The sequence below is a fragment of the Haliotis asinina genome, chromosome 6 (genome assembly GCF_037392515.1).
Source record: "Haliotis asinina isolate JCU_RB_2024 chromosome 6, JCU_Hal_asi_v2, whole genome shotgun sequence".
NCBI lineage: Eukaryota > Metazoa > Mollusca > Gastropoda > Lepetellida > Haliotidae > Haliotis > Haliotis asinina.
This window is the reverse complement of record NC_090285.1, coordinates 58,617,449-58,632,332: the sequence shown is the minus strand read 5'-3', so window position 1 is coordinate 58,632,332 and position 14,884 is coordinate 58,617,449.

Sequence of the window (14,884 nt, the reverse complement as noted above, 5' to 3'; positions counted from 1 at the left end):
TGATAGAGCCATGCGATGATTCCTAATTACCTGTACATGTATCCGACTGAATCGTTGAATTAATGGCTTCATTAACCTGGAATCACGTGGAAGCGGATGTGACAAATGAGCGTCTTCTTGACAGCGTTTCGCCAGGTCGACGTTCGTCAAGAAGTAAATAATGGTATTTCCTCTCCAGTTCACATTTCCTGACATTAGAAAGGCCAATGACTGATTAGAGACACGCCGTCGCTAATCATTTTGACTCAGGGGACTCGTGGAAAGGTCTCTTCAGACAAAATATTATTTAGTAACTTGTTAGAGCGAGAGTAGTAAGTCAACACGTCAGAAATTTATCGATTTAAGAAGTACCCTGCCTACCTTCCGCACCCAAAGATACATTATCTAGCTGCTGTGAGAATATACATATTACAACACTATCATTCGAGGCATGGTGAAGGAACTTTGATACAGTTGAATACTCCACAGTTGTATAACGTGTATGCATACCATGGCTAGAAACGACTCCTCCAGGACCCTCTCCTTACCTATGACGTCGTTAACGCTATCCTTCAACATATGGAGCATACTGTGCAACGTAGTCATCATTGTAACCACCATGAAAACTAAAGCTCTGCGGGGATATTCAGGAAAGCTGCTCATAAACCAGGCGGTGGCGGATATCTGTTTAGAGCTAAGTACTGTTTTAATCTATATTCATATACCCTTGCAAGCTATGATCATATCACCAGAGATTATCCGTATTATGGTTTCTCTTGGGATAGCTTTCAATGGCATCGTTGCTTACAGTATAATGACTTTCGGCTGGAATCTCTACCTTGCAACATGTGAACATTTGACTTATCGATTTGATATGTCATGGAGAAAATTGGGCACAATCATCCTGTTTTCATGGCTGTTGAACCTTGTATTATCCTTCCTTCATTACACAACAAATGACTTTTACGTTTGGGACGAAGGACTCCGCAGATGGTTTCCAACTTACACAAGCAGAAATTGGTGGTTTGGTGCGATTTGTATTACAAATGTTACATTAGTGCCAGTATGTGTCACTGTCGGACTCTTTTACAGCGTCAAGAAGTACGCGAGAAGCCTCCCTCCTATCTTCACAAACGGGGAATTTAGTCCCATTTCCAGAAAGATTAAGCTTGCTTTGATGAATATTGTCATTATGATTTTTCATATTACATCCTTTCTGCCATTGCACCTTGTCCAAGCGTGCAGGGTCACCACTCCTGGTGTGTCCAGCTTTGTTTCTATCTGTTACTTTTCATATCACGTGTTCAAGATATTTCTTTTCATGAAATTTTTTAAACCTTTTCGGAAAACTATCCGATCCTATTGTAGCAGGAACGCTTCCCATGTTACCCCAAGACCGACAAACTTAGAGAAAGTAACACAAGTGAGCTCAATAATTTCTGAAGTGGGACAAATGTCTCAGAGGAGACCGCCAACAAGTCATCTAAGGACGCACAGCCTGGGGCAGAACACCATCAGCATTACTGTGGTGTAGAATGACATTGTGAGTTTATTAGAAATCTGATACAAAAACAGAGGGAGTGCTATACTGGTATCATAGAGCACTATACACTGACTACTTCCTTTACATCACAGCCAGAGACAACACCTACAAAATCATTTCTTACACATGAGGTCTGAAGTTGTTCTGTCACCTTTTAATCCTGTGCCACGTGATCATTTCTGTGACTGTCCCTGTAACGAAAACTCTGTAGCAATTCCAGACTGTTCAGATATGTTCGATCGTTACTTTGGACCTTCATTAATATATGACTATCAACAATTCTAAACCACAGGCGGCTCTCACTACAGTGTGCACTTGAATTGTTAGCTAATAAGATTACACAAATCTGTGCAGTAGCGTGCAGTTCTTTATAACCGTTAAGTCGCCTTTTCATTTGTTAATGGTGGACACCGCCATTGGAGAAGGGTACGCTCACCTTTTCGTACCATTTGTTATTGATAAGTAAATACATATGTTGCTTTGAGTAGATATTTCATATCGACTTGGACGGGGTTTTGTTGTTATGCCCAACAGTGACAACACAAACTGACCCAAGTAGCCAAGTTTACAGTCAGCCCTCGACGGGCCCTTGAGACTGAAATTATGACCTGTCTTCGTCTAGACTTAACTACTTCACAACACAGTTCTCTTTCTACACACAATATCAGTGATATATATGCCATATTCATCCAGAAATTGATCCTTGTGATGATCCTTCGATGGTGCCTGAAACTCTTAAACACTTTTATGTTGTTACGGATATCAGTTGTGAAATATGTTATCTGACCCGTTATGCTGACGACCTGTGTGAGGTAAAGAGGATGGGGAGAAGCTGAAGGAGGAGGTGGAGGAGGAGAATTATTCGATGAAAGTTTTCTGATGATCCTTGTGATGATGCCTGAAACTCTTAAACACTTTTATGTTGTTACGGATATCAGTTGTGAAATATGTTATCTGACCCGTTATACTGATGAGCAGTGTGAGGTAAAGAGGATGGGGAGGAAGAGGCGAAGAATTATTCGATCAAGGTTTTCTGTGTTGCGGAAAACAACCTGTGAAGGGGATCGGAAAACGAACATATCAATTATTGGACACCATATACATTGGACGGGTGAGGTTTTCTCATATAACTAAAACGTATAATGTTTGACTCTCAGAGAATAATTGAGAAAGCAAATGTTTCATTTCGTGTGCAAAACAGTAAAATGTTGAAGATATGTAATTATCTCAACAAGCAATTCCACTTTGAGACAAACGGAGCTGCTTTGTCGATGACTCTTACATTATAGTGTCCTTACAGTCATTTTTGAAAAAAGTAAACACATCAAATCTTTAGAGGGCTGTCCTATCCACTTCTTATATACTTGAGTAATTTGTGTTATCAATATTGAGTACTGATTCACAAGCACATCCCAGCGAAACAGTCGAATTCGAACAATAGAGCTGCGTTATGTATGTTCTGGAAATGTATTTTTTTTCTTTATTTTGAAATTAACAAAGCTGTGTAACAGAAAGAAACGTAATTTTAATTTCAAGATCAAAACAGCAAGGAGAGCGGCGACAAGAGGATCGAAAGAGGAAACTGAAGCCAGTGCCGCCCTCTGATTCGTCCTCAGGAAAAGTGACCAACAGACGCGAACAGTTACGGTTAGTTCCGCCCCCGGATTCGATCTTTACCGAAAGGTCCCAATGGTCGCTTTTGGTTATTTATTGTTTTTTGGGTTTTTTAGGTTTTTTGTTTTCTTTTTTGTTTTGTTTTTGTTTTAGGGGTTTATTTTCTGTTTGTTTGGGGTTTTTTTGTTGTTTTTTGTTTGTAAATTATTGACACTACTGTGAAGCGGATAGGGAACCATTTTGGGACAATTATAATTATATGCGTCGTCATAAACCACACCCTTATGTCTGTTTAAACTGCTGCGTGTGTTGACAGTGTGCTCACGGTGGTTGTGAACTAAACAAGTGGGCAAAAGAAAGTGAACACCCATTACCGTTCGATGAAATCAAAGCAAACATACAATGTTTTTAAGGTATAGTACATTTAATGAAGCCAGCATTTGGGACAATGTCCCAACAGTGTCTATAAGAACACATCACTGATGAAGAGCACGTGTCATGTCATGGAGTCATGGAATGTCCCAGTCATTTCAAGTGTCAGGTCACGTATACACATCCTTAGTAACTAGTGTCACCACCTCTGGCAGCAATACACGCCCAGGCTCGACGTCTCATGGATGTCGTCAGCCGACGAATAGCGTCATTCGGAATCCTATCATGCAGTGTGGGACCTGGCGTTGCCGTGCTGCAAGAAGTGCTCCCTGCTGTTGCTGGCACAGAAATGGTATTTCCACGGGTGGAAGTATGTCATCTCTGTATCTCTGAGCGTTCAGGTTTCCACGTATTACGACCAGTCGTGTACGTTGATTCCCAAAAATTCCTCCCCACACCACAACGATTCCTCCACAAAGATGCACTCCTTGGTCGCAGTTCGGCGCTAGTCTTTCTTCCCTGCGACGGTATAGTGGCACACGGCCTTCATCATGGAACAGGGTGAATCGTCTTTCGTCTGTAAAAACCACTCGCTGCCAGCGACGCAAGTCCTTGCCCACTGTTACCTACGAAGAAGGGTTCCTTGGTCAATGCCATTCAGCGTCGAGCTCGCTGTGATAAATGCTGTACATGGACGTCGTAGCATGGTACGTCGACTGATGACATGCCCTAAAGCTGTTGCCGCTGGTTCCGTTAACGTTATGACCTGTTTGCGAATATGAAGAGTTCGCAGATCGTGGCCTGTCTTGGGTGCTGTGATTCTGCCTGTAACGCTGGAACAGCCTGACGATGGTACCACGTGTTTAGTTCAGGTCCCTTGCAATATTAATATGGCTGTTTTTGGCGCCCATCTGCCTCATAGTACTTGCATACCTCTGGCCGTCTCTGTCTCTATTGCGCAGTTAGCCCTGACATAATTTCGGTGGTTTTCTGTCATCTGAGATATATGTTCACCGATTCGCTACCTTTTTATACCAGTTCTCGACATGCATTTTGCAAAATCTCCGTGATACACATTTTGCTTTTTTCGAATATTCACAACCTTCTCCATAGCATGTTGCATCTGGGCGCATGATCGAACGTGTGTGGACAAATAATTTTTCTAACTTGAACAACTTTGTTAAAACTTGAAAATAAAAAGGTGTTCACTTTCTTTTGCCCATAAGTTTATTTTACCATTTACTAATGTTGCACATCTACTGTAGTTTTATACAAATCTCAGCGACATATAGTTCCTTGTGGCAACACAGTGGTGGTATATTCACTACCCACAAAAATGTCCTGCTGAGTCCATCATGTTTAGTGAAAGGTGTACATGTACTTACACTTGATGGCATACTGTGGATGAATTTATTTATGAGTGCTTATCAACGTATATACTGGACGCCATTCCGCTTGAACTGAACCACGTTGGTAATGTCAATGCTATGTGTCAGACGTTCACTCTCCGTCAGAGGAGATCCAACGGGTGCTCTGTTGGGAACATGTTTGTCTCTCGATTCGTAAGTCATGCCCGATGTTGTCATACACTATGACACTACCGCCCCCATGCCAATTATGGTTAGTGACTTTAGTTTTACGCCGCACTCAGCAATATCACAGCTATATGGCGTTGGTCTTTAAATAATAGTCAAGACCAGACAATATAGTGATCAACAACATGAACATCGATCTGCGCAACTGGGAACCGATGACATGTGTCAACCGAATCAGCGAGCCTGACCACCCGATCCCGTTAGTCGCCTCTTACTACCAGCATAATCGCCTTTTATGGCAAGCATGGGTTGCCGATCATGGCTGGGAATTCCTAACCTGGCGTTCCACTCCCTGCGGCCTTATCAAGGACGTCATCTGATATCAGTGTGTTTAGTTTTACGCCGCACTCAGCAGTACCTCGGCTATATGGCGGCGGTCTGAACATAAAGGAGTCTGGACCATACAATCCAGTGACTAACAGCGTTGTCATCTATCCAAGCTGCTGGGATACGAGGACATATGTCAATCAAGTCAGGGTGTCTGACCACCATATCCCGTTAGTTTTAGGCAAACCACAGTATAACTATAGGATAGTATAAGCAAGATACAAAAAATATTACACAAAAAATGATAAATGGTTCCGTGACATATCTTATGTTTGTGGAATGAGACGAGACAGCGCTTCCAATGTAACTATATATGTATATGAGACATCACTTCTTATACACCGTTTATACATTTTAGTCACCCTCTGCCATGTGCCGCTGTTGTCTGTTCTTATGTATTCTGCTCAAACATGCAATTTCGAAATCTTTTATTCAAATGTAATATTTTTCCATAAATCTACCATGTACTGGGTGACTGGAGAAATATGTACTAGGACATTGTGGGCATTTGGATCTCTCATTCAGTCACAGCAACGCAACAATATAAGTAGTAAATAATTTCATAACAAGATATTAAAATGACGAACGATAAAATTGATCACATACATAAATCAACTTCTAACAGTAAATACGATACACAATCACGCTGCCAAAATGGTACTCTCCAACTAATAAATTGATGGTGCAATTACAGTAACTGTTAAAAGGAAGATTTTACGTGCGCTTGTTCAGTAGTGTCGCTGGGTGTAATATATTAACTTACCCAATTGTTATCTTCAGATCGACAGAGATGGCAATAACTGGAGTGTCTTCTGCAAACGTTATCCGAGGAATCCCTGATCTCCGTTGTTTTGCTATGGTGATGTAAATAAACCCTAGATACAATTCGTCACCACTCGCCCCTTTCTGTATCCAAGAAGACTCGTCCCCTACGCGAAACTACGACAAACAAATCAGTGGTGCTTTGATAAAAATAATCCCGACTACTTAAATCCTTTATGGTATTATGTTATTGTTTAAAAGTCATGAAAAAATATATATCGCCATATCGAAAGTGCTAGGAAAGCAGCTAACAGAACTGCACCGTCTAATGTGAGTTTTTTTTATAAAAATCATGCGACTGACTGCGAGAGATTCAAATACACGCACGTGTGTTTTTGTCATTTCGGCTATTACTGGTCCAACTGAATGTTTTTCTGACGATCGTGAAGACTTGTTGTGATGATTCTAAGTGCGTTTCCAACAGTCTGAGCACATGCAATTAAAACAGCGCTACGGGTTACAAAACAATAATATTATATCCGTATATAACAAATCAACTTTAATCTTTAACATATGGCATATATTTCACATCTGTGGGAATATTTTATCCTGACTCTTTTGGGTGATTTATTTATTACAGTAACAGCGACCACTCTCAGTCCAACTCTGCGTTACTTTGTCGACAGAGGTGCTGCGCGTCCACGGATCTTGTCTTCCCATAGTGGAAGAAAACAGTGAAGAATATTATTAAATGAAGAAACTTTCGTAGAATACGAGTTATGGATGTGTGTGAAACACAATAATTTATTGTAACCTGTAACTGAGCATGATTGTTGCGCGATCGATGTTCGTTGTTTTTAAGATTTGACGCATATTAGAACGATTCCCGAGTTTTTTTCAGCATTTAATGAAAAACCCAACTCTTCCAGAGCTTGGACTTTGTGTAGTGCCTACCAAAGTAGCTTATTTACAGACGGTGAAGATCCGATTAAGAGGCGATCTTCAGGAACCCATACTGTCGTAAGAGGCGACTGACGGGATCTCGTGGTCAGGATCGCTGACTAGGTTGACACATGTCATCGGTTCCCAAAAGCGCAGATATTGCTGTTGATCACTAGGTTGTCTGGTCCAGACTCGATTATTTACATACCGCCACAATATAACTGGAATATTGCTGGGTGCAATAACTCACTCACTCATTTAGTAGTTTTTGGATATTTTTCGTGCTGTCTGAAAGTGCGCCCCATTGGCAAATTCTGAAGTTTTTTACGATAGTTGCGATTCTACCGCAGAACTTAACTACCATTAATTCTGACAAGTATCGTATTAGTACACCGACCACTACTCTCCAGGCAAACTGCCTTTCCACTAAAACCTGATGGCAATCCTTCAATGTAGGAACAGTCAAGGACAGATATGCTATTGCTGAAGCATCTTTCAACAATATTAGAGATGATGCAATGGACTAGTGGTATTTTCTGGTCATCGTTTTTAGCCTTATCTTCCTGGTATGTTTATGTTTAATTGATATTATGAGACAAAAGTACATGGTTCGCGTTAGAATATTTATCGTCAGTAACCCATGTTTGTCGTATAAGGCGACTAACTGGATCGGGTGGTCAAGCTCGCTGACCTGGATGACACACGTCATCGGTTCCCAAATGCGCAGATCATGCTGTTGTTCACTGGATTGTATGATCCAGACTCGATTATCTGCAGACCGCCGCCATATATCCGGAATATTACTGAGAGCGGCGTAACACTAAACGCACTCACTCACATGTTCCCCGTATCTCTACTGTCTGTTATTGCGTTCCATGTGTACAAACATGAACAGAATCTATGATTTGAACATACCGCCCTTCAGATGCAAACTAAACCTGACATGTAATTATTCGTATCACCCCGTTACCTGTCACATTTCATTATACACGCGTATATAAGTGCACTGCAGTTTGAAAAAAAAATATGGATTTATGGATGTCAGCTCTTTGGATACTTCTGGATAGCAACTTTTCAGAGCGCAAGCTTGCTCCTTCATCAGGTGCCCTTCAAAGATTTGCACTGTATTTTGTTGAAATATTTCCTGTTATAATCTATTGTTAATGGTCAGTGTTGTTTGAACTCACAGTTATGAATTAGAAAACGACACACAAGCTGGCACCCGAGACTCAATGGTTACCATTAGCAACCATTTGTGTTTGGACAGTGAGACAATCATGCAGTTATGTTCCTGCAATGCATTACACAGTAGTTTCCTTCGGGGACTCCATATATCATGTTTCATTACCCAGTTTCACATTTCACCGTCAAACGAATTATCGTTATTTCAAATTAAAACACACATGTAATGCAGGCTAAGAGAAACACGTTTTCTCTGATGAGTGAGTAATATTTAGCAATATTCTAGCTGTATGGTTCGAGTCTGTAAGTAATGCAGGCAACAGCATGAGCATCGATCTCCGCATTTGGGATAAGCTGACATGTGTCAAACAAGCCAGTGAGCCTGACCATCCGATCCCGTCAGTAGCTCTTACGACAAGCATGGGATCCTCTAAGCTACTTTGGTGAGCACTACACAAAGTCCAAGCTTTGGAAGAGTTGGGTGTTTCATGAAACTCATAGAAAACCTTGAAATCGTTCTAAAACGTAAACGCTTTACTCCTCTGAATATACAGAAAGCCCCTTCGACCCAAACTAAATTTCTAGGCTTTTGTTTGATAAACATCTTACCCGATATATAATAAAAACTACTTTTAAAAATTAATAAATATGTGTTCAAAGTATTTAAACTAATTTCGATGCTTGGTTGGGTCTCACCGAGGAACTTCGAAGGAGACCCTAATATTATTATTAATCACACACGCGCGCACGTACACACACCCACACGCACACGCACACGCACACGCACACCACTGAACTCCAGTCATCTCATTACAAGCACTAAGTGACGAAATCCTAACAGACAACAGGTAAACTTGTCATCAACCCAAAACAAAACCCATAATCAAATAACCCATAAATGCTAACATAAGCCCCTTGATAAAGCTATACCACAGGCTACAGGGTTTAAGATATTATTCATGCATTTCACTGTTCCCTCCGCAGTCGAAGCAATATCTATTTTTTCGAAGATCGTGTTTTCATGCTACATGATATTTATTGATCCCTTCTTTGTAAAGCACAAGGTATTCGTTCAAAAATTAATACAAGCCATGATTTTAACAAAGCGCCCTTGCGCAGTTGAACTGGTGAACTGGATATCGGCACTACTTAATTGTCCAATATAATAATTAATTAATGCTCCTTCATCAGCTGCACGCCTACTATAGTCCGTTTGGATCAAAAACGGACCGATAAATTGCAGTCTAGCTCGAAAACTAATAAACATAACATACTCAATCAAACGCCAATCATAATCAGAACATCATACCAACTCTGTGAGTCTTTTGCAGAATATTTTTCTTTTTCCTTAATTCTGCAAAAAACAATCACTGAGTTGGTATGGTGTTTTGATGATGATCAGCGTTTCATTGAGTATTTTATGCTCATTATTTTTCGAGTTACACTGCAACATTCATCGGTTCGTATTTGAGCCAAGCGGGGCAGTGGGGTAGCCTAGTGGTTAAAGCGTTCGCTCGTCACGCCGAAGACCCGGCTTCGATTCCCCACATGGGTACAATGTGTGAGGCCCATTTTGTGATGTCGCTGGAATATTGCTAAAAGCGGCGTAAAGCCAAACTCACTCGCTCACTCACTCACTTTGAGCCAAGCGGACTGTAGCTATGGTGTTGTGGCAATCGATCTATGTGGAGTGATTGATGTATTTTTCTCTAAAGCGATGGACAGGGAATTTCAGTGATGTGTGACCGACTTATCCTTCCTGTGGTTGATGGTCAATATGTATTGACATTGTACATCATTTATACGCACAGTACATATTGATCCCTCGCCCCAACGAACACAGCAACACTTCTCCATCAGGGCAGATACGCATTTGGGAAGAGTCGTGATCAAGAAATTAAATTTTCAAAACATTCCAATGTCACATTGGTACACAATAATGTTTCCCCCGTTTCTTAGTTACATGAGAGTCCCACGCGTGACTGTCCAAAGGATGAAAGTTCAAAAAGTTCATAGGGAACATTTATTCTGAATAAGAAACTAGTAAATTACAAGAAAAATATCCTTGCGGCACACAAGTTCGTACGTTCAAGGCTACCGAGGTATCCCGGACAAACGGATGGTGGCATAACATTACATTACAAGCTGGTTCATGGTAAAACGTGATCAAAGCAGCCGTTACTATATTACACGTTCTCGATCACCCCTGCAGGCAGAAGAGAGAGCTCACAATACTACTGTACTGGGGTATCAGGCACACAATCGCCAGCAAACCCAGCCACTTCCACAAAAGTGTAATCACAAATACAACCTGTGTTACATTTGACCACTTTCAAAATGGCATCGTGTATCCGCAGTTTGTGTTTTGTTTAACGCCACACTTTGTAATATTCCCGCGTTACGACAAGAATTTGTTGCTAAAGATCCCTTCTGATCGAATCTTCACGGATCGGCGGTATAAGAAACTGAGATGGTATCATATTTGTAAAATAGATATAACATCTTGAATATGTTGTAGCTGTTATATAGTAACGTGGCAGTGACTTTGGCGTCTTTGTGGAAACGATTAGGCTCTGGTTGGAGAGGGTGGTCAAGGTTGACCCAGGTGGCATTGTAGTTTGCAGATGGACACTATCCTGCAGCAGCAGACACGTCCTTGTATACATTGACTTGTCTGTGGCCAGTATGTTTAGTGTTTTGTGACAGAGTCTTCAAGGTTTCCCAGGCAACCACATTTCATGTCAAACTCTGAAAAACGATTGGGCCATTAATGATCCAGTCGTATATCGCGTATCGCCACAAGCTACATGGAACGTCTGTCTTGCACATGCACTGGAATGTTGTTTTGGAGTTTGAATCAAACGTGGTGCTGATGTGCTTCAACACCCTTGCTTTTCACTGTTTTTGACAATGTTTCACTTCACTCATACCCAACGGATATTCAGTCAGTTGCTTCACAGTATGTCTTAACATGATGTTTGAAGTTCCCATTAAGCACACAAAAAGCTGCATATACCTTAGAGTACATTACCACGATTAAGTTTACATGCATATATGTGCCTATCAAATTTTAGGGCGTTCCGTTATGTTTTGTTTGTAGTAAAACTTCTAATTATGTCTCTTTCTGAACATTTTTTAAATAAATGAAAAAATACACACTACCAGCAAGAATGTAATTGTAACATTGGTTTTTTTTTCTTGCAGCATCTTATTATTTCAGTTTGTGGACTGCCTTGTCAACCATTGTCATTTTGTCTTTTGCAATTGACCCAAACATTTATCGATTGATACCATCACCATAACGATAACAAAACATTGTCATAATGCACGTCAGCATTGGGGTGGAGAGGGAGGGGAGGGGAGAGATGAGGGCGGGGTGAGAGGAGAGTGAAGGTGCTGATGGTTCATGTAATATATACTGACATCATACATTATTTACACGCACAGTACATATTGATCGGTGACCTACAGCACCACGACAACACTTCTCCGTTAGGACAGACACGCGTTTAGGAAAGTCGTGATCAAGACATTAAATTTTCAAACATGCCACTTTTGCATTGTTACACTTCTTTACCAGTTACACGGGAGTCATGTTCGTGGCTGTTCAAACTAGTAACATAGTACACAAAAAATATCCTTGCAGCACAACACGTCAGTCATCGTGAGCTCAACCCTGCTGAGCTATCCCGGGTTAGTTACAAACGGTTGGTGGCAAGACATTACATTTCAAACTAGCTTATGTCAAAGGGTTGCCCCATTATACCAGGGTCTAAGAGAAAAGGTTGGGGATCACTTTCTTGTAATAGAAAGCCTGTACAAGCAACGCGAACGATGTCAGCGTTATTGTGCCACTTTGAAATCTGATCTAGAAATAACCTCAAGAATAACAAATATTTCTTGTTTCAGAAACACTCACTCACTCAGTCACCCAGTCACTCACTCACTCATATTAATGTTATTTACTGACCGCCAGGCCTGAGGTTATATCACCCGCAATACTTGTTGTTGTAATTTAACTCATGTTACCGACCACCGTGATATACCTGATGCCACTGACCACCATAATATATCTGATGTTACTGATAAATCTGACGTAATGACCACTGTGATATACCCAGTGTTACTGATCACCGCGATATACCTGATGTTACTGACTAGCGCACAATAATTAATGTTACTGACAACCGTGGTATATCCGATGTTATTGGCCACCGTGATGTACCTGATATTACTGACCATCGTGATCTCTTGATGATGCTGACCACCGCGATATAATTGATGCTACTGACCACCGTGATATAACTCATGTTACTGACCACCGTGATATAACTCATGTTACTGACCACCGTGATATACCTGATGCTACTGACCACCATAATATATCTGATGCTACTGACCACCATGATATACCTGATGCTTCTGGCCACCATAATATATCTGATGTTACTGGCCACCGTGATATACCTGATGCTACTGACCACCATGATATACCTGGTGCTACTGACCACCATGATATACCTGATGCTACTGGCCACCATAATATATCTGATGTTACTGGCCACCGTGGTATATCTGACCTACTGGCCATTGTGATATACCTGTTGTGATACATCTGATGTATATGATGTTTCTCACCACCGTGATATATCTGATGCTACTGACCACCATGATATACCCGATGTTACTGACCACTGTGATGTACCTGATGTTAGTGACCACCGTGATATACTTGACTTTGCTGACCACCGAGATATAATTGATGTTACTGGCCACCATGATATACATGATGTTACTGACCACTTGATGAAAGACTCGCGCGATGTTAACCGTAGTTGATAACTCTGAATGAGTAATTACGAAGGATTGGAACATATTATTCGGGTGTCACGCAAAAACATTTACCTTCTGTTTCTTACAGCTTATGTGATATACATACATATCTGCCCACAAAGAAACGAAACCAGCACTGCCAGTAATCGATCGAGTCGACTTCTCACGCAGTCGACCGTGTTTAACAACAAGCAGTAGCGTGCTAACTAAGAGCCTACCGCACCCCTATAACCCTCTGTCCTCTCCATGATCTGTCATTTGAAGCCTTTTTAGGACAAATTAACACAGTGCAAAGTCCTATTGCCATCAGTATCTAACCGCGTGGACTGTTCTGGGTATCGTTTAAAACATTAGTAATTATAAATTACAGCTCAGCTTCAACTTTAGAACCTTTCAACGCATAAAACAAGTAATGTTGCAATTACCACGATAATTCCGCTGTGTCAGCTGGCGTGTTTAAGAATAAAGAAATGGTTAGTGATCAACCGTCGAAACACTCCTCAGGTGAAAATCCACGCGACCTCGGTTATCACTGTAAAGAAATTTCGAAAACTTACTCCTATATGTTGAATTTACCCTTCAATCTTCGAAGGTGGTTAACGAAAATATTAACTAAAAATTATAGACTCCTAACAGAATCTGGTCGTTGTCAAACTATTCCTGTTGACACACGACTCTGTCCTTTATGTAATGTAAATGTTGTCTGTGATGAGTATTATTTTATGTTTGTCTGCTCTTTTCTGAATAACGATCATTAAGTGTCTGTTCCAAACTATTTCTGAAGTATCCAAGCATTGAGACGTTCCCGAAACCAGTAATGATGTTCCTTCATTATGTAAGATTTGAAAATTTGTAAAACAAATGGTCTACACCTCTTTCTACCGTTTCAAGAAATGTACATGTAAACAGAGATATAATAGCAACACGGCCACTCTGTCACTTTGTGTGTCTTTTGTAAATACACATTTGGTCTTGTTCCGTTCTTTTCTTTCCACAGAAAGCCGAAAACGTGTTTTATCCACCAGGGAATTGTGTTGCAGTGTGAGTATATCAAACGCTTTGTTCACGGACTAAACAATGCCATATGATGTGGCACCACGTACTAAATCACTTACAACTGATATAGATTTGGCCAGACAATCTACTGTTGTACAGCGCATTAAGGCAAAAACAAACACATATGATCGATGATAAAGTCCGTCACACAGCAACGACCTCATTTCGCATACAGGTCAACAGAATGTTGAACACGCGTTAGAAATATAATTTAACACTGTTAAATCGGACGCCTAGCATAATGTCTTTCTTAAATGTCATTAGATTAGATGTATACATACATCATGTAGATGTCAGGTGTGTATTTTTGGTTGTTTGATGAAACATTAGTTTTATGAGATAATGAAACGGAAAGAACTCCTCGTTTTCTTCTTTCACAGACAGAAATATATTGCTGACAGAGCTCTTTGATTCTGAAAACCCTATACAACCTATGAACCGGACATCCTTTATGTTACGTGGTTCCTACACGTGGTTCTGAAACATGCATATATCGGAATTTAGTTCAATGACATATATATTGACATGATTCCATGTTTCATTTTTCACAATGTGTTGCTGATACACTACACACTTATCTTACACAAAAATAGCATGAATCTTCTATGTCATATATTTAGCTGACACCTGAGTGCTTTCCAGTTTCCAAAATTCGATAAGTCGGTCAGATTTATAAATG